This window comes from Acyrthosiphon pisum, chromosome A1, assembly GCF_005508785.2.
Source record: "Acyrthosiphon pisum isolate AL4f chromosome A1, pea_aphid_22Mar2018_4r6ur, whole genome shotgun sequence".
NCBI classification, from domain to species: Eukaryota; Metazoa; Arthropoda; class Insecta; order Hemiptera; family Aphididae; genus Acyrthosiphon; species Acyrthosiphon pisum.
This window is the reverse complement of record NC_042494.1, coordinates 119613585-119632543: the sequence shown is the minus strand read 5'-3', so window position 1 is coordinate 119632543 and position 18959 is coordinate 119613585. Positions and strand designations below refer to the sequence as shown.

The 18959-nt window shown below is 28.9% G+C and overlaps 1 protein-coding gene across 3 annotated transcripts in view; it reads right to left on the bottom strand.

Moving 5' to 3' along the window:
* Window positions 1-18959, bottom strand: part of LOC100168639 (protein artichoke) — a 234835-nt gene that overhangs the window by 81080 nt on the left and 134796 nt on the right. The window contains exons 1-2 of one of the 3 annotated variants that reach the window (XM_029488156.1): window positions 7103-8378; window positions 1077-1109 (exon numbers count right to left, since the gene is read on the bottom strand). The exons of 1 other annotated variant lie outside the window; for it this stretch is intronic. The gene's annotated coding sequence lies outside the window, so the exon portion shown is untranslated. Of the gene's footprint in view, window positions 1-1076; window positions 1110-7102; window positions 8379-18959 lie in introns of those variants that run through there. One more of the 3 variants, XM_029488154.1, reaches the window with a different exon arrangement.

Sequence of the window (18959 nt, the reverse complement as noted above, 5' to 3'; positions counted from 1 at the left end):
ACTCGGAGTAACACCGGAATAAAGGATGGTGCAAAGTAAGCACAATATTATTTTCCATATTTCTCTCTATCATACGTATAATAACGCTAAATACCAGGAAATGCGAAACGAAAAGGTATCCCTATTACCATAAATAAACGTAATATTTTACAAGACCACTCGTTTTGTTAACAACGACCTATTTTATTATCACAATGAGACAACAAATTAATAATTCATTTACACTCTTGTACTATTATATACATATATATTTGTGTAGCTATACGTTCCTATATAAGCGTAACCAAACTTTACTCCTATTTTATTTATATTTTTCTACTCAACGTGTTGTTATAGAATATTAAATTCGTTCCAAAAGACTATGCGAGAACAAAACATATTTGAAGACTTGAAGATTATTCATACTTTGTAGTCTATAATATTGTTTAATGTTTCATCAGATTTAAGTAGGTTAATCGCGTGCTAATAAGTTTATTTTCACTATAAACTATAATTTTACCTCAAACAAATTAAAATTATTTATATCAAAAGATTATCTTTATTTTTCCTTAATAAAATAAACGTACACCTACCAACATCAAGTATCAACGTTATCACGTAACTGTATACATTGCTATTTATATAAATGAAAATGAAAATCGTTTAAACAAAAAAAATGTGCAGGAGATTTAGAATTACAATTTTAATGAAAAAAAGGATCGTATTGTAAAAAAATCCCTTTGCGTGTCCTGTTGATACTTTTCGATGATATAAATCAAGTTAGACCTTCCGATGAGTCTGCAAAGCAGTTATTTTTAAATTACGTACGGAAAATTGATCTGGAAAATACCATATACATTCATATCATAATATATATACCTAATAATACCGTGTTCTGATACTTAAAATTACTTTTAGTTGATGTATTGCTATTTTTTTTTAGCAAACGTTGCAAATTCGTTCTTGTTAATTTCAGGTTTTCGGTATAAAACTATCCTTTGAAGCGAATAAATACTTTTTTTACTAAACGTAGGTAATCAGTAGTACGTGAATACAGAATTTTAATTTAACAATAATAATAGATTTTCTTTACGTACCGTTTTCTACATGCTTATTTGTTATTCTTGAATCTGAAATCAGAACAATTATAACTTATATATATATATTAGTATAATATTGAAGTTTATTTTAGTTTAAACAAAAGTTTGTATAGCTATATAAGGTATTAATGTGCATACAATATAATTGCAGCTATTCTTTCCCTAAGGGCTTAGATAGTCAAGGTTTATTAACCGTTTTACTTTAACGGACAATATGTATACAATTCTGGCGAGTAATAATGAATCTAAAACATGCGTGTTTTGTAATTCAGCAATATAGACAACTTTTCTATTGGTTTTTTTTTTTTTTACAAATCAGAAGAAGTCGAATAAGTAAAAATGTATAATGTTCAGGCGATGACTGATAAAATTAACACATTTCAAAATATCATAAAGTATAAATCGCGGAGAGGTTATAATTGAATAATTTCGATTATTGCAAAAATTATCTTAAATTATTATACAGATAAATAAAAAAAATAACGAATTATTAAATTACAAATGATTTTAGGAGCTATATACCATAACGGATATATTAATTTTGAACAGTTCACTGCACACCCATAATAATTAATTAATCATATTATTGTAACAATACCCACATATACGCACAAGTTTACGTCATGAGTTTGGTCTAATTAGTAATTACTATTTGCTACATACTACGTATTGAACGAGCAACTTGTATTGATACAAAAACATAACTAAAATAGGTTCAGAATGAATATATTCATTGTACTACAAAAGTATATGATTCAAATAATAATAACAATAAATAAAATATAATTAATTAAATAATTGTATGATTACAATTTTACAGTTAGGTTGTTGATTAGGTAGTAAAATATATATATAATACCTGCACCATTATTGAATTATTATTTATTACAAAATAATAATAAACTTGGTTTATAATTTTCAAAGTTTATGTTTAACAATAAAATATGACTATATTATATTTCTTTGAAAATCATGATCATAACGTTTTAAAATATAATAATCTTTATACATTATTTCAAGAGTTATATGCGTGGGCACGACTGTAGTTGTACTGTTTCCCGAGTCCTTACAAGCAATGATTTCAATATAAGTTTTAAATATATATTATAAGCTTTTTCATTTTGTGTAACGTTTAAAGTTTAAATTTAAAAACTTATCATAAACGTTTTCACTCTATTACCATACCCGGTCAAATAACAAACTTCTACAGATTAAAAGTATTGTTGTAATATTATATAGCCTAACCGATAAAGTGTTTGAAAGTACTTTACAATATGACGCATAATTTTATTATCGCTCACTTTCGGTAGTCTAATAAAATCAAAAGTAATAGCTGTGACATTAAATAAAATCGGGTCTATTATAATATTATTATTTTAACGGTAAACAATAATAATTAATAATCGTCATCGCTCGTAGAAATGTTTTTTCACGCGACTGCGATTTTGATTTAGTGACGGATGTCACCATAATAACTATAATACTCGTACGACTTTACTTTATTACACAGATCGAGTAGTATAATATAGGTATACACATCGAGTGTAAAACTGCACGAGAGCTGCGGCATTTACGGAATAACATGTTGAAACCGAGTGACATTTTGAACGCTGTGCAACGATAGTACCTACCTGCGTGATATCGATTTTATAAGGTTTTCCGGTCGAAAAAAACTTAATGAAATGTTTAAAAAAATAAAAACAATTGTCTGAACATCGCCGGCACACGCATTATATACGGAATCTCGCGCCGTTATGACTTAATCCGACACGGTATAGTTATGTGGGGAGGGAGGGGGGCGGAAAGCGTCTGAAAATTGTTCAGTTGAATTACGACTAGGAAAACGACGTACCTAAACGACCCGTCGCGTCTTTATCATCGTATAAATGTATCACATATATATATTATATACATACGCAGCTAATAGCAGAAACGTGTATATAACGTGAACGCAGCCAATATTCGTCCAGCAAAAACTGGTCGTAATTTCTTTTTCCTCTTTCATTTTATCGTTCTTAATTAAAATTGGTAGAGATGTACTATATACACTAGCTATATAATAATAATAAAAATAATAATAATACAACAACTATATCCCTCCTCCTCTCAACCTCAAGCCACAGCCAAAGCCGACGGACCTATATACGACTGTAAACAGTACGCATTTGTATACTACTTCAAAGCGGAAAAAAAAATCCTAGTCTTTTAAACCTAATCGAACCTCGTTTAATGTTATGCATTTTAATTCGTGATTATTTATAATATTAAATATAGACTTATATATAATTTGTTTTTTTTTACATTTAATTAGCCCTTTTTATAACGTCAAGGTTACCAATGCAATATACTGTGGATTATGGGTCTATCTTTTATACTTTTAATCGAAATTCAAAAGTATTTTAAACGTGACACCACGGAGTTCGTATATGAATACTGTAGGTACATCTTTTTTCAACTATAGTTCTTTGATAACGTTAATGAAGTCACTTCCGGATTCAATTAGAAAATCTTATGAATGACTTTGAAAAAAAAAAATCTGTACTTACGTTATATAATATTATTTTCATAACAAACTATATTATATAGGTTTGTGCTGAGTTTTGTTTTTATAATATTATACGACCATCAAGATTATAGACTATAGTACTTAATACTTTGAAACACACGATAATACTACAATCGTTTCATGATTATTAAACTGAGCAGATCACCCATTGAAATAATACTGCAGTTATAATGCGTGTATCGAAACCGCATAACGCTTTTTTGTGTTTAGATTACAGTATGTCTGCAGTGTTTAAAAACGAATTTCGATGCTCCGAAATCATTAAATTATCGCTATGATACTGAAATTTAATTACTAATCAAGTATTTATAGTTAGCACAAATAACATAATATTCTTAGTTTAAATAATGGTCTAACAGTAAACACTAACAATATTATGTAGGTATTATTATATTGTAATATTAACTAACTATAAGTTTTGATAAATATTATTATTTTATCAATTTTATATTTGTATTAATAATTATGTTTTTTTTTATAAATTGAGGTATTCTGTTACACCCTTTACATACAATTATCTTTAATACTGATAACATTGTTTTTATTCATGCAATCATATCCGACATAAATTAGTTAGTTCTTATTTTATGTTTGAAGTCTTTTGATTACAATTTCCACCTCTAAAAAAAACATTCAAGACATGCATTACATCGTGTTGAAACTTTTATTTGCAACGTATTTGTTTGAATAACTCTAAGCTGGTATTGGATTTTATTACATCTAACTTTGTTATGTTGTTGGTAATAACGGAAATGCTAATCTAAAATCGTACGTGAAAGCTTTGTTTTTTAAATCCGTTCGTTTGGTTTAAAAAAAAATATTTATGTATTATGTGGGTATATCATAATATATTTTATATTAGTGCTATATAGGTACCTATATTACACAAATTTAATTTCAGGAAAGAATCAAGTAGTTTATTTACCCTAACGAAAATACAACAAAACGCATAGTATATAATAGAAATAAATTATAAAAATATATATATATATATACTCGGCGCGGAATAAGAATGTACCTCGTCGCACAGGCGGCGACCGGTTCCCCCCGCAACCTTGTCATAGTTATAAACATAATATAGTTATAGTCATAAGACCGACTTGCGCGCGGCAAACCTGTTTTGGTCCGCCGCCCGGGTACGTTCTTATTCCGCGCGGAGTATATATATTAATAATTAATAATTATCATTGCTTGTTATTAAGACTAGGATTTTAAAGCCCTAAAAATCACAAAAATTTCCAAAAATTTCTTAATAATCTTAAATTATTCACTAGGAAATGCGTATTTCTTACAGATTAAAAAATTATTAATTTACTTTTTTTTGAATATTTTTTTAAAAAGACACTATAACGCAAAAGACACGAAAATAAAAGTATTGTTACCGACTATTAAATTATTAGCAGATATAAAAACGGTGGTCGGCAAGTATTGTATACCCGATATAAGTTTGACACTTTTAGTGCACTATGTTGATACCTCTTACCAATATTTTGGTTTTTATCAGTATAATACATTTTATATTACAAATATTTACTTTCCTTCAAAAATTGGTAAAATGTTCTAAAAACTTGAAACATAAAAACATAAAAATATTTTCTATACCCTGGAATTTGTCAAAAATAATAATTTAAACAGTCTTTAAATTACAAGTTCTCCTAAAACACATTTTCCGATTAAGGAACTACATTTTAAAACACTAGAAATGATATCCCAGTAGGTACTTTGGCAATTATTATTTATACACCCATAAAATAATAATTTTGAACGAACCGTTTTCTTGATATCATTTTGAATGTATTATATTCATAACTTTTGAAGGTACAAAATATAATGAACTACAAACAATTTCTTCCTAAAGAAATCAAATAAATAATTTTTATCAGATTATTGTGAATTTTTGTAATTGCTATTTGGAATTTGTAAGCCATCAAAAAGTTAAGTTAACATATTTTAACTTATTAATTTGAATTTGTTCAACATGACTTTAACTTAATTTATTTGCATAAAAATCAAAAATCAACTTATGTTTATTTCAATATTCTCAATAAATTTAAATATGAATTCTAATTTAATTTAATTGAAAAAAATATCAAGCACTTGTCTATCCTTGCAGAACTAACATGTTTCTTGTTTTAAGGATTAAGGAACATAGCAACAATCAGAACCTTCGTTGTTCTTCTGGGAACCATAATATATTGAAGTCGAAAATCATAAAGGTGAATGTACCAATCAATAAATAAAATATGCGCAGCCTGGAGCAATCGCACAATTAAAAACCCATGACGGTTGAGAAAGAGAAAAAATACGAGGTTTTGAAAACCGTATTAAAAGTCGTTTATTTTAAGGATTAACAATAAAAACGTAGATATTTGCTCGTTTATTGAATTTTATATGCCACGGTGTACAGAATAAGAGAAGAGCTGTGCGCGGTATTTATTATAGACACCCTATGCAAATAATGGTGCAAAACACTAAAGAATTCCAGGAATTTTCTTTTGCTTAAATAATGTAGATTAGTATTTTTAATTGTCCTATAAATGATGCATGTTTCAGTGAGTTTACGCGTTCTTGTTTTAATATTTTTTTTTTTTTTGGTCAATGGTCTGTATAATATATGTATATTGAATCTGCCTTATATATCGTGTATATACACGCGCCTTGTTATTATGTACATATTAAAAACAGCATGTTTGTTTTAAAACATTGTTCACTGATTATAATGTCTGTATTAATTTCTAAGGATATAAAATAAGAAAATATTTTTACTGTCGAGAGATAATATGATAATTATTAATGAATCTATTCATCTTCGCATTAGCTTTCTATAACGGATTTAAATACATTTTTAATACCTAAGCATTGTATATTTCCATATGATCGGTATTTAATTTTTTTTATATCGCTGGCAGGAGATAATATTTCATTAGTTTATATTTATTGTTCAAGAATCCAAAACAGCTTACATCATAGCAAATATCGTATCTTATCAATCTCAAATTATTTTTCTTTACTTTTGGTCATAAATCAAAAATATGATGAACTTCCCATGATAATATTCTAAACAAGTTAGTGAACAATTACAATAAATTGATAATAATCATTAAGCAGCATTATTTGACTTATATAAAAAAAAAATCGTGTCATTAAATATTTATGGAATATGATTAGGTAAATTATATTTATTACTGTTGAACAACTTTAAAATCGTGTTTCATTATCTACGTAATTTATGATATTGGTATTATAGAATTTTTACCAAATACGATCCCAGAAAACATTTATCAGCCTACCTAACTGCAATAATTATAATTCACAAAATAATTTCAAGTAATATTGTAAAACCCATTTTAAAAAAAAAATCCCATTTATGATTTAACTTTATGAATTCGAGTTTGAAAAAGTCCGGTAATAACTTTTTAGTTATTGTACGTTATTAAGTTATATAAAACTTACTTACCAAGATTATAATATTAACATTGCACTGCTGAAGTACCTAACACGTGCATAAATTTTGTACACCGTATTAATATTTCGTATACACTTTGTATCCTGGAACTTTCTAAATTTATTCATTTTATCAAAAATAAAATAACACGTTCTCGCTTCAGAATGTCCATATCTACTGATGGCGATCGATATAAATCCTAACGAATATAAAAATATAAATTAAAAAATAAAATGGCTAATCGAAAATCTAGGACATAATTATTGTGTCGAGTTAAGAGGGCAGCGTTTACATTATAATGGTCAGTTTGATTGTATTTCATGGTAAAAGCGTTAAAGTGGCGCAATTGGTCACGTCCGCCAGTCACATGCCTCGTGTATTATTAAAGCATCTCTATTCAAATCATCCAAAGTGAATATATTTTTTACGTGAAAGTAATGCACTTTGAAATGCAAATAAAATTCGAATGGTCTGTCAATACCATACGAGGGAAATATTAAAAATTATGTACACTTGAATAACAATTCAACTCGCAAATCCGGTTGACATTTCATTTGCGAAAATGTGTTACTGATATTAAATTCAAGAGTTCAAATAGTTCAATGATTTGATTTAGTCGTACAAAATGTTGAAAAAAAAACATTTACAGTTTACGCACATTATTATTTTTTTTCTAATATGGCATATTAATGACCGAGATGAATTTCAGCTTTAGTGCCAAAGCCACATAGAAACTCAATACCTGTCCTAAACAATGTTCGTCCATCAATTATTTATTTCACCATCGAGTACCTACAGATTATTGTTATGGACACATAGTATTTTGTAATTGCAAGAAAAATATTCGGCCTTTGCTTGTACACTAAACCAGAGAGTGGATAATCTGAAACAACGATGAAATTAAAGAACACTACCGGTACCCTAGCATAAAGTGAGCCTAATAATAAAAGAATATTAGAGTGGGTCGACCATGCCTGGCCCAAATACGGTTGTTTTGTACACATTGTACAAAAAAATAGCTCAACGGCAAAAAGACCACTAGGTCGTCTCAGGCTGAGATGGGAAGACAAAGTTGTGTTAGATGTGCACGTCATGAAGATTTTGAAACCGGATGCTGAATGGCAAAACTTGGCAAGAGGGACAACCGATAAATGGCGGAAAATATACTTGTCAAAATGGTCTTAATGTCTGATAACTAAGAAGAAGAAGAATTATAAGCTGATTACAACAGCAGTATTCATAATATTATATTTGGTAAAGACGCTAAGAGTAAGAGTTTGTTTTAAGAAATGAAGTAAACTTCATAAGTTTGCAGATCATGAGTTATTTTGGTTACGGACTATAGACATTGAAAAATGTATAAGTATACAAATATACGTTATAATATTATTACCTTCAATGAAATACCTACCTATATATTATAGTAAAATATAGACTATGCGATATACACTAAAAATTATAAAATACGATAAACTGACAAATGAATGTTCGGAGTATAAAAAGTTACTAAAAAAAATATAATTTTGGTAACTAAAAGAGTACTTATAAAATATTTTTTGAAACGAAAAAAAACTGACAGTTAATATTAGATAAGAAATCTACTGGTCCATGTATTGCAAAATAAATTAAAAATTGCGGACATTTTATACATATTACTATAGGTCATACTACTAGGTCACTAGATCAATGAGGTATAAATATGAAAATATATTAATTTTATATCTTATAAAAACAGATTTAATAATTTAAATAGTAAATAAATGTATACGACTAGACCCATATCAGTAAAAAAAATAATATATCTAGGTATATATATATGAGTAACTTATGTTTTTATAATATCTAATAATCGTATAAATGTCTGATAAGTCTGTACATAGAAAATAAATGTTTTGCTTATTTTGCTAAAATTCTTTGAATTGTATAAAATTCAGTAAACTCTAGTGAATCCATTCCCTGCTTATGATAACATCCAGTTTGTTGATTCCGGGATGATAATATAAAATTTAAATTCTTACATACTTCAATAACATCATAAACTAGATTTTTATTTTAAATTATAGTACATATACCTTATGTAAAATTTATTTTAAAATAATAAGAAAAATATTTCTAATAGACATCGTTACTGGCATTATGACTATTTCCACGAAAAATAAAAATACGACTTACAGATCAGTTACCTATAACATGCCCTATAAACTCGTCTGATTTGGGAAGTATGTAAATGTGTATGTAATAAATCCTTGATAAAAGTATATTATAATGCGTTGGTGTAATATTATTATACAAATTGACAACATGCTTAACTTTATTTTTTTTCAATTTATCTTTTTATGATGAAAGGTATGATATAAGCCGTTTTCTCAAACGGAAACTCAACTAAAGTAAGTTGTCAATCGACTCTAAGTTATCAAATGTTATGAAGATGGATGATATAATATAAGTCTACTGGGAATACCTACCATTGTTAGTAGACGCGACACATAATAAATTGACTCTACGAAAGACAAAATAAATAATATAATATATGATAAAAATAATAACTTTGTAAAAATTTAACCAAATCTATTTGAAGCAGTGCACATAATATTTTCCTACATTTTGAACAATTTTGTGTTCATACTGACTGACACTTATAGTTGGATAGTTCATTAAAATAAATAATAATCATACCACGATCTGCAGGACAGTGGAAAAAAGATTTATACAAAGATTGGCTTGAAATATTATATTCATGAAAATGTTTTTAAAAAACCATGATTTGTGATTACATCATCATCAGATTGCAAGTAAACAATCATCATGCTGATCGTGGTAAAAAATATCATATTGAACTGCAGTCGTAATCACTATTTAGCTGCAGTATACCTGTTGGGTACACTACAATATACGTATAATATTAATATATAGAGAGATGTGATTGTTGAGCAGACGATGCCAAAGTACGCTACTGAATACTTGACTGTCATCATATCGGATATGGCCACTGACATGTTATTAGGTGTTGATGGAATGGAGAGTGGTTTTTAACCTGCACCGAAAATTTACTGGACTCCGCGTAGTGTCATTAAGTTGTAACGCCAACGCTGGGCAAACCCTCACCCTACAATGTTTCCCCCTCATAACATAGTTTTAGAAACAAATTTCTAAAGCACAACATCTTAACAAACATCAATTTTATAATATATTCATTGTTCATCGATCATATTATAATGTATTTATCTATTATGTATTTTCCGTAATATTATAATATTTCGGCTTATATTTTTGGACCACTTTTTCGATCGATATTATTTATGAGTATGAAAAACGTCATTATCAAACCAAAAATACATTTCTCACTTCAGTATTAGAATCTAAACTCAGTGCTCGTTAGTAAACCCATAGTCTGTTATTAATCAATCATTCATTGTACACTATAATATTAGTTAATGTTCTCGAATTTTCGATCGAACCAATTAAAATCAGCAACATTTAATGTCAGAAAGGATTTCACATTACAAATTTATATTGGTTTGTAGTAACCGACCGCCTGTAATTTGCGGCTAGTCATGCAGAGATAATTTTAGTTCCGAAGAAAAAAAAGGTTGATTTTTAACTGTATTAATTATTATGATACGATCGATTTAAAACGGACACAGTTTGTTACAAAAATATGTATGAAAAAAAAAAACATCTATTGTGGGCTATTTGTGGCTTATTTTACGTAATGACTAACTTTTCACTGCCTTTGCCTTTGTTAAAAGTAAACCTAGGTAAGAATATTATATTAAATATAATAAAAATTATGAAATTGTGAAAGGTTTTTCATACCTACATGCAAGTTTTTGGACCATACCGATCGTTATATTATTACTTATTATCCAAATAATATATTATTGCCCATCAGAAATATGTTTGTGTAGCAAATTTTTTGCTTTAAATATATTTGAATATTCATTTTTATATGTCATATATCTCGCGTATGTAAACATCAAAGGTGTATATTATTATTTGATTTTACGGTATTTATTCCGGGTCACGCAAACGTAAATTATTCGTATATATTTACTTGTCCCTTAAAGGAGAACAAATATACGTGCCTATCCGTGATAGGTCAATTATTAATATACAACCACCCAGTAAATTTATCAAACGATTATGCAACTTTAAATTCACAAAAGTATTTAAGTGGATATAAAATCAAAAGAAATAAAACAATACCCATGCGCATATTTAAATGTGCGAGTATTAACACTAAGGTAAGTTTTGTGTAACACTTACGGATTTAAACTTTTATCACACGTGTATGAGTACAGGCTGGCCTCAAAATGTGTATACATAAATACATATTATGAATATTATTAAATAAGCTACTGAACTTTTTGATCACATTCCATTATTTGTTCCGGACGAAAACGCCAACAGAGCAAATCGCTTTTAGCTTACAAAATTGTAATATTTAGGATGAACGATAATCCGACGTGGTTGTTTTTCATTACTGAATTCGAGGGTCAGAAAATCCTTAAAGTGATTACATAGGTTTCTCTACACAATATTACACGCCATTTCAAAATTATCTGGACAATTCGGCGTAAATAAAGGGATATAAATGTACGCTGCAGTGGTGTGGCCGGCCAATATAATAATATATGTGTTATGTTCTCTATAGGTTTTTACATTTAGGCTTATATACATATATACGCACTGTGCGGCAGTTTAATTCCCGTTAAGCCAACGGGCGTATAATCTGTGCGTGTGTCGAACGTTTCTTGGGGATTTTCTTCAGACTGCGGCTGCAGGACGTCGAGAAGGGGGCCAACCAACGTTTTCCACACGGCCGAGTGGAAAAAAAATAAACTCCCTCGTGGCATATCCCGATCGTATTTATTATTCGTATTTAAAAAAAAAAATGCAATCAGCTACACTCCGGGTCAAGAATTTTACTCGTCTCGTAAACCGATTTCCGGCGTGTCATGGACCATGGTAAAAATAATTCAAAATTGATTAGTTCGTAACTGCGTCTCGTTGGTTAATACTTTTGAAAAAGCCGTACGTTAATTATTGTACGCACTATCGTGATAGTATATTTAATAATATACTATACGTACGTATACCGTACTTATACCGTACGTAATATATTGTATCTTATGGTGACAATAAAATTATCCGAATGTGTGTGCCAATCGAAAATGTAACGCGGTCATTTTATCGAACAAAAACCCTATACCGAATAATGTCAATAGACACGATAAACATTAGTCTTCGGAGCAATTCCGTTTCCAAACACTTAGCCAAATGTTTTTCTATTGACAATTGTTTGGGAATACGAACGTTTTAAGGTTTATTTTCTGTAAATTTCTCCTGTCTATAGAATTTATATACCGAAGATTTTATTCACTGCAGTCTACAACAGATTACAAAAACGCATCATAAAACGTTCACGTATAATATTATAATGTAAATACCAGTCATGAATATTTGAGTCGCAAACTGTTAGCTAATGTATTTAATGATGTAACACATATTGTTTAAATTTTTTGGACATTCGCAATAGAGTAAAACACAAATACGACACAATCAAAGAATTTCGTCCATCGAGCACCTTATAATCAGAACTAATATTTAAAAAAAAATCATTTCATTTCATTTTCTAATGCACATTTACAGATCAAGCACAAAAGTAATCTATTTAGTTCATTGTTATCGCATTGTTCTATGATATTATTGACTTATGTGAAAAATAAAACTTCAGTAGGTTTCAGGTAAAGGCAGCAACATTTCCATTCTCTTCCATTAATCCGTGTCGTATATATATAATATATATGTATAATATAATAACAATAGTGTATTACATTATATATAACCGATAATCGAAAACTGGAAAGTGTATATTATTAATTATTATATTATACGCATACTCGTCGGACCTGGGATTTTCGAAAATCCTCTCCACATTCGATTAGCAATACACACAAACCCACATTTTAGGAGCTTCATTCGTGTATCAATATAATATATTGTATAGCTATAAAGTATATCATTCAACGCCACGGTTTGCGGGATTATGATATTTGTGTGGGCTGTCAATTAAGTCGATTGACGCTGCCCAAAACAGTATATTATTGAAACTAGATAATTCAAAGTCCGATGACACTGGTGCGATGACCATGGACACACGTTTGACCCGATTTACAACAGCAAAACCAATATGGTCTTTTTTTCATTAATTAACCCGCGGCAACTTAGGCCATTGGGTAGTTATTTTTAACTGTGGGGACGCAATATTTTATTATTATATGCTATTATGATGATGTGCTCAATGCTCATTTTAACATGTAAATTTAAATATTATAATAAAAATATAAACGGTCAGATTATTTATTAGGTATTTTTCACGTACAGGAGACGGCCACCCTCAATGTAAAATATGTACAACACTATCGTTATGCAATCACGCATCAGGTCACCTGATTTAGGTGGGCAACTCACATTCCTATAATAATTTAATATAGATTGCGTGGATTGCATATATATCGCTAGAGAAAACGTGTGACCGAAAAAAGAATCTAATGTCGACGAGAAAGATAGTCCTTGGAACTCAGAGCCGTCCTATCACCAGTACATCGTACATGCTTACCTCTCACAACCGAAAATAACCAGTTCCTGAGTACCGAGTCATGTGTATGACAACTGGGCTTATATCTTCAACGAGCGGTAGTCAGTGCTATATCTTCTTTCGACTCGCGTTACCTCTATAGCCCGTATGCAGTGGACATGGGTGGTTTGCATAGTGCAGTAATACTAAATTATATTTTACAGCGTACTTGCTCAGCTCTCGAATACAAGACCTCTCGGATAACCCTCCGAAAATCAAAAAGAAGTTACGTTAGGTATTAATCTGATAACTGACAAGGTCATCGGCACTTTTTAATGTATGGAATTTATCCAGACAACTTAAAGCTTGTATTGTCTTTAGTTTAGTAATTTTTAGGTTATTAACTTATTAGTTATTACAATAGGTACGCAATACTCGTATTATAATCATCGTGGGTGCATTTATTTTCCTCGTCTTCGATGCTCACTGAAATATTGTTTTTATGGAAATGTGTATAATGTATATAGGTTTTATTGTTATTAAAATATTATTCTTGGAGTCTAACTATAGAAGCAACTGGCTCACAATAATTACTATTTACATTTTATTAATTCGTCTGTCGTAATTGGTATACTATAGGTTTCCTGGTATATATTGATGAGTGCTGACTATAAATTCTGATCAATCTACTGCTGCATTGGCCTTTCCGCCGTCTCTACGGGGTTTAGAAAGTTCCCGCACGAAACATAGCAGGTAAGCGGGTACTATGTAAGTTCCCTCACGGAAAAAAATACACCCGCACATAAGTTCCCACACGAACATTTATTTATTTATTTATTTTTAACAAAAATTAATAATATTATGTGTAGGTATGGTCCACATATTATTTGTACTTTCGCAAGCGTTTGTAGTAAGACGTGTATTAGAAATAGTAATAGCCCAAATACTAGGGGGGAACTATATCAATAACAAAATATCAGATTATAACTTTAAAATGATTACACAGTATGACTATGTGAAGATTTTGAGCTTTTGCAATGAGCCGAATAAAATTTAATTTTTTCTATTACTATTATTATAATTATTATAACTTTTATTATTTTATACCTATATACAAATAATATGTGGACCATATCTACACATTATTATTAATATTTTTATCATATATTTGGAATAGATTCAAATAAAAAATGCATTTTACTTTTTTTATGCAACACAAAAACAAACAAATTTTAACCACACCAACTACATTTAAGTTGTTAGTCCTAAGTCTGAATAAAGTGGGAAGGAAGTTTGCATTCTAGGTAATTTTTTTTCGTGTGAGAACTTACGTACGGGTGTAATTTTTTTCACGTGGGAACTTACGTACCTATGCATACCCGAGTGTGATTTTTACCTGCTATATCTTGTGTGGGAACTTACATTCGCCCGTCTCTGCAGCCTGTCAAATCATGTTTTAAGGTCATTTTCACTCTACGGAGACCCAAGACGCTCTTCTTTCAACGACATTAAACGTCTGTGCTAATAATGTATGTGTCCTATTCCGAGCGCAGGTTTAATATAATACGTCTTCTTTATTTCTGCAGCTTGGTTTTTTCCTGTAATAATATTTAGTCAGCGCACAAAAACAAATACTCGTTACTAACCTAACCTGCGAATAGTGCACGAACGCGTCCTGTGGACGTTTGTCATCAACGTGTTTTTTTACGTGGAATCAAATGCTCTAAAATTAGTATAAATCCCTTGTGCACACATAAACACATAGACGCTTGCTGTGTGAAGTACAATCCGTTGGGCTTGGGTTACGTTCACGTGACGGGAAATATAATTAATTTACTGAAACAACGGCTAACTAAAACTTCCCTTGCACAAACACACCAGCAAGTATATACATTTTGAGTAATACACATTCAACAAAGTAAGTATAATATATCGCACGTCCCGACGGCGGCGAGCCGTTGAATGAACTCTTTGCGTGTGACGATGAATATTCCACGCAAAAGCTTTACGAAGGATGGAATATAGAAGTGGTGTCGGCGAAAAGGCGAGAGTAATTAAAAATACGAAAAAAAATGGCTAACCACAAAGGTTTTTATTTTAATGCAGACGCACATCTATGGCGTGACATTTAAATGTGTTTATAAAAAGTGAATTGCTCCTTATTTTCCCCGAACTTCATTCAACCGGGATTCAATTTACTAAGACAAAAGAAACACTCAAAGAGTAAATGGACTACAATAGAAAATGTGGACATTTATATTGAATTGTTTTTTTAATGCCGTAGAACAGAAAAAAAAATTGCCTTAACAAATGAAGGAAATAAGAAAAACGCCGTCTATCACATGATGATTCGGACGACAGCTGATAGCTAATACACTAAGAGCATTTGTTTTGGCTGCTGCAGATACATAAACCGATCAGTGTGTGCACAGGAAAAATACAGAGCAAATCAACATTGAACATTTTATTAAAAATTTATAATATAACATTTTGAAGCACCAACAGTAATAAAAAAGGATTGTTTTAACAAAATAAAAATGAATTATGAACAAAGTACACGTATTGGGTGAGGTACAACCGATATCGATTCACTAAAGTAACAAATTTAGAAAGTGTTCAAACTCGAGAAAGTTTTAAAAATTATTCACAAAAAAGTTATGCGTGGATGAATTAAAAATATCAAGTTCTGACACGTACGTAATCACCTCTATTTGTCATTACAACTTTTTACTAAAACTAAAAACAGCTTTTATAGGTTATAATAGTCAGGTAATAATATTGACGTAAATTACTATTATTGAAGTGTAGTAGGATGAAACGATATAAGGTAAGTTCCAAATAAAAACAAATAAAAAAGTCGAGTTTACTATACAATATTATAGATATAATATATAAAAAAAAGTAGGCAATGGACAGCGTGATTCTATATTACTTCAATACAAAGACGATGTTAATTGAATCGCTCGCAACACTAGAATTAGGCTCCGTGAGTACAATATACAAAGCTTTTAATTTAATACTATGTAATCTTTGGATATTTTGTGAATACAACATACGCCTAGTACTACAACATGTATAATTATACACCATAATATAGTCCCTTCTTCCATTACATTATGCACAGCTGTTGGCTTTTAATCTGTCACATACCTTTAATCATTGACATGCAACTATTCAAGTTTAATTTTATGACACAATTCCTAGACCGTATTAACAAATTATAAATAGATACCTTTAAAGGACATAATTAAAATAGTTTCCTACATATTCATCACACATGAATAAAAATTTCTAAAATATCTTTAATTTTGGTACAGTTACTGTACAACTGCGCGTGATTAATATTCTTTTTAATGAACAATATTATTTTAGCTCAGTAAAAGTAGGCGTATACTTTTCTAACCTCCCACGACGACTTTTTTCTTTCTAACTATATTTACATCATAATATAATAATGCTTAATGAATAGTATAGTTAAACCTACTACTGAATTTATAAATCTATAAATGAATAAAAAGTAAAATAGCAAATTTTCACGATTTGGGCTTATTGGATAGTAAACATCTAATTTTTACTCGGTTTTTGAGCTTATGCTTATTATAATTTCCTAAAAAATAAATATTATTTTAAAAATAAAATCATGTTCCTATTTTATTATATTTAAAAATAAAAAATAGATAAATAAATGTTTATTTAAAATAATTATGACTTATTTGGTAGCTAACTAAATATTATAGAGTAAATTATTGAACGTACAATACAAACTTACTAGACAATATCTTTTTTTATTATTCGATGCTTATTCTTAAATGTTTTACGCATAATACATTTAATAATGTAAATACTTATGGAAAAAACATGGTGTTATCTTTATGTTACCTTTGTGGATACCTATACATTATTTATTTAAAATTATTAGTATCAATTAAATTAATTAAATAAAAAAGAAACAAAAAATTAGTTAATATAGATAAAATACAAATGATTTGTTGATGAATCATAAAATCCCACTAAGCTAAAAAGTTCATGGTTTTTGTTTTATTTTATAAACATGCGTAATAATAAGAAAATAAAAATATATAAATAATAAAATTATTATTTTTAAATAAAATATGTTACAATCTGTTATCATGAATGAAAATAATAAGTAACAATGATGACAGAGAGAAAGAGTTCATAACATGAAACATATGAAGAGGAGACCATTTAGTAACAGAACTTCAGAAATATAATTAAAATTTAAAAAGGTGGGTAATTGTATGTCGCTCTGCTGTACAGTAGGTTACAAGTGGGTCACTGTATAATGGATAGTATTAAATTTGAATTCAATGATATAATATCACTGGATAAGAAAAACGATTCTGAGTAGAGACGGTTTGTCAGTCTAGGTATTAGACATACCTATATTAAGTATACTTATCTATAGTATTAAAAAAAAATTGACCTATAATAGGTATCAATAATAAATTCCAAATTAATCATATCACAATATCCATTAGGTAACGCGTTATACATCAAAAACATACCGTGGTACTATCATAGATATATAATAGTATACTTTAGAAGTTTCAAGTACCCACAAGTAATATTATACAATCACAACAAAATAACTAAAATAGTTTAATAATTTTAAATTTGATTAATTTTGTCAAAATTCAATCTTTAAATGCTTATATAAAAAAATTGTGCCTATGTATTTTTAATATTTTTCAACTGCTATTGTAACAATATATCAGGAGCCTTGTATTCAATTTTTACACTTTTTGGCCCAACAGATAAAACTTTATTGATATTCATAGAAAAAAAAAAAAAAAAAATGAAATATGAAATTGTCCGTAAACAGCTCAAAACAAGTCAAAATATTGTGAAAATGTTATCAAGTATAAGAATTGATAAAATAAACATTCAGTGAAATTTTCATGTATCTACAGTCATTCGTTTTAGAATTACAACAAGATAAGAAATCAAGTGAATATCCAATGTTATAAAAATTTAAATTTCTGCAAACGCTCATAAAATTTAATTTGACTTTCTTATAGACGTTTTTTTTTTTTTGATAAAAGTAGATAATCTTATAAGGAATCTTATATTACATTTTAAAATCTTAGATTTAAAAAAAAAATTTTTACGAATTCTTAACTCAAAATAATTTGCTAATTTACGTGATATTTCCATATTTTGTAAATTTTTGAACTTTAAATGCTTATAAAAAAAAACTGTGAATATGGATTTTAATATTTTTCAAATGTCATTTTAATAATATATTAGGAGCCTTGTATTAAATTTTCA